Here is a 4,018-nt window from a genome sequence, read left to right as displayed (position 1 = left end):
TTGAAGGCCTAAATAACAATACAGTCTTCAATACTGATGTTGAAGAATCCTACAATGCAGAGTCGACTGAAGTTTTGAAAGAAGAAACTAGTGAGGCCACTGAAGACCTCAGGGCGAAACTTCAACAAATTCAGATTTCTGAAGCCCCTCCAGCAGTTGTTAACATGGTCAATGTTAGACGGCCTTTGTCTGAAATTGACGAACTGGAAAAATGGCTGACAAGGCAAAAAGGAAATGTTGAAATTTCGCCAAGAGGAGAAAGCCTGAAAGATTATCTCTGGAATTGCCATGAAAAGACTGGCGGAAAATAATGGATGTGTCCAAGGTGTTCGATCATGCTGAATCGAAGGGTCCAGGCTAACTTCGAAAGGGCCCTGAGAGAAAGATTAGAACAACCATGGAGAGGAGGAAATCCTTTGCTAAAGGTATACCCATAGATGGAAGAAAGCTTAGTAGGCTTCCTGGTCAAATGCCACAGGGAAAACACTGAAATTGTACTATGTCCCAGATATGGAGCAGTCTATGACGAAATACAGGCACGGTCATTCGAAAGGGTGTATTGCTATATGGGTAGAGAAACTCAGGGACTTCGTCCTAACCTGTATGGTTTCGATATATGGACTCCATCGAAGAGACCTGACAGCCCACATCCTAGAGCTCGAAGAGTCATATTCAAAGTTCATGCAGACATACCCAGGGATAGATGGATGCAAGCTGGTACCAGAACCAACAAATGGCGAAGTTGGGACCAAGGAGGAAGAACTGCAATGGCGTACAGGAAGCAATTCCAAACCTCAAATCGAGAGATGTACAGGTTGGAGAACTATAAAGGCAAAAATCCTATGTCCAGATCCCAATGGAGAAGACACCAGAGGATGAAGAAGGCTCAAAGAGAATACAAACCGAGGGAAATCGGAGAATCTAGCAGTAACCAAGTCCCAACCCAGGGGGCAAGGTCAAGCAAACCTCCAGTGGAACGCAAATTGTTCGATTCTGAAAAATGAGAAAGAAGAGGAAAGGATGCATTCCAGCCCTTGGAAAGAAGATGATAGAATGACAAATGATTTTGACTCTGATGGGGTATCATCTATAAATCTCAACTGCAATGTTGTGTCTGTACTCCCTCATGAGTTTAATCAAGAAACTAAAGTTGAAGATTGTGAAGAGGCTGACTTCGAAGAGATGGCGAAACACAGACCTGTGTGTTACTATGTGCTGAACAATGATGCAGTTGAAGAGCAGAATGCTTTCTTTGAGAGGCCTGATGAAGGTATGCGAAACCATTTGAAACCACTCTACATAAGGGCTAAGATTGAAAATGTTGGCATTAATAAAGTCTTGGTAGATGGAGGGGCGGCGGTGAACCTAATGCCCCAATACATGCTAAAAAGAATTGGTATGTTTGATACCGATATAAGGCCACATAACATGGTTCTGTCTAACTACGAAGGCAAAATAGGGCAAACCTTGGGAGTTGTCCAAGTAAATCTAACGGTGGGTTCAGTCACGAGGCCAACTATGTTTATGGTCATACCAGCAAAAGCAAATTATAACCTTTTGCTCGGAAGGGAATGGATCCATGGAGTTGCTGTTGTGCCTTCGACAATGCATCAAAGGTTAACCATTTGGAGAGAAGATGGCATAGTAGAGAATATTGAGGGGGATCAGAGTTATTACATGGCTGAAGTTAATCAAGTTAATAAGACTAACTTCGATAGGAACTTGGCAAATATAGGACCTTGCCATGCTGCGGAAGATATATACACCCCAAACAAGAATGCATTGTATTACTTGTCTTTGCACCCAAATGGGTTCCAATGGAATAGGGAAATAATGGACGGCCCAGAAGATACCGCACCAATAGAGCATTATCCAACAATACGGCCAACAGGCTGGGGTGACGACGTTGATGATGTCTGAGTCATCATTCTTCAAAAAGATTTCGGCTTATATAGCTGAGAATAAAAGAAAGACGGCTCTCGAAGCCGAATTATCAAACATGTTGGTTGATACAGGTCTAAGAAAGGAAGAAACGACAGATTCGGGGATACATATGATCCCCCAACCACCTGAAGATCCAGTTTGAGTCGAAGAAATCTCAGGAGAAGATTCGAGTCAAAGGTTAGACGCAATCTACGACGAAGAACCCTTGGGATTCGAGAAGGACCCAATGGCATCAAACATAAAAATGTTAGCCCAAGATCCACTCGAAGAAGTAAATCTTGGAGACGAGGATCAAAAGAGGATAACTTACGTCAGTGCAAAATTAGACCCAGCGTTGAAATCAAGAGTTATCAAGTTGTTAAAAGAAAACAAAGACTGTTTCGCTTGGGATTATGACGAGATGCCTGGTTTAGGAAGAGACCTGGTCGAACTAAAGTTGCCAATAAAGAAAGAAAAGAAGCCCATAAATCAGACTCCTAGAAGATTCGCGCCAGAGATCCATTCAAAGATTAAAGCAGAGGTCGAAAGGCTTCTACGTTGCAAGTTCATCCAAACTACAAGGTATGTCGAATGGATTGCCAATATTGTACCTGTTATAAAAAAGAATGGTTCATTAAGAGTATGCATAGATTTTCACGATCTGAATGCAGCAACTCCTAAGGATGAATATCCCATGCCCGTAGCAGAAATGCTAGTAGATTCAGCCGCAGGCTTCGAATACATAAGTATGTTGGATGGATACTCTGGGTATAATCAGATCTTCATTGTAGAAGAAGATGTGTCTAAAACAGCTTTTCGTTGCCCAGGGGCAATAGGCACCTATGAGTGGGTTGTAATGCCTTTCGGTTTAAAGAATGCTGGGGCAACCTATCAAAGAGCAATGAACTCTATATTCCATGATTTTAAAGAAACATTCATGCAAGTATACATAGATGACATCGTTGTGAAATCTGTTTCAGATTACGATCATCTTGATTATCTAAGCCAATCATTCGAAAGAATGAGAAAACATGGCTTAAAGATGAATCCCCTTAAATGTGCTTTCTTTGTGCAGGCTGGAGATTTCCTGGGCTTCGTAGTCCATAAGAAAGGAATAGAAATTAACCAGAATAAAACGAAGGCTATCATGGAAACTAAGCCTCCATCCACGAAGAAAGAACTGCAGTCCTTATTGGGGAAGATAAACTTCTTGAGAAGGTTTATCTCTAATTTGAGTGGACCCACGCAAGCTTTCTCCCCTCTACTTCGACTCAAGCAAGGAAAGTTCGAATGGCGTGCTGAACATCAAGAAGCTTTTGATAAAATCAAGCAATACTTGATCCATCCACCAATTTCGTCTCCCCCAAATGGGAAGAAGCACATGCGCCTGTATATTTCAGCTTCAGATAACACAATAGGCAGTTTGTTAGCGCAAGAAGATGAAAATGGCATCGAAAGAGCCATTTATTATTTAAGGAGAGTACTCAATGATGCAGAGACTAGGTATAGCGCAATAGAAAAACTCTGCCTTTGTTTATATTTCTCTTGTATCAAACTTAAGTATTATATAAAGCCAGTTGATGTTTATGTTTCGTCTCATTGTGATGTTATCAAACATATGCTATCAAAGCCAATATTGCATAGTCGAATTGGCCAATGGGCTTTAGCCCTTACTGAATACTCATTGATATTTCAACCTCTTAAGGCAATGAAAGGTCAGATTGTATCGGATTTCATTGTTGACCATGCAGTGGTTGAGAACCCTCAACATTATGTAGATTTGAAGCCTTAGAAGCTATACTTCGATGGTTCGACTCATAGAGAGGGAACTGGTGTTGGAATGTTGATAATTTCTCCTGATGGAATTCCAACAAAGCTCAAGTACAAGATTGAAGGTCCCTTATGCTCCAACAACGAAGCTAAATATGAAGCACTGATTGCTGGACTTGAAGCTTTGTTAGAATTGGGGGCAACCAGAGTCGAAATTAAAGGAGACTCCGAACAAGTGATTAAGCAACTAACAAAGGAGTACAAATGCATCAAATAAAACTTGATCATGTACTTTGTCATAGCAAATAGGTTGCTTAAAAAATTT

This window comes from Vicia villosa, linkage group LG7 (genome assembly GCF_029867415.1).
Source record: "Vicia villosa cultivar HV-30 ecotype Madison, WI linkage group LG7, Vvil1.0, whole genome shotgun sequence".
NCBI lineage: Eukaryota > Viridiplantae > Streptophyta > Magnoliopsida > Fabales > Fabaceae > Vicia > Vicia villosa.
Note: the sequence above shows the minus strand (reverse complement) of the source record.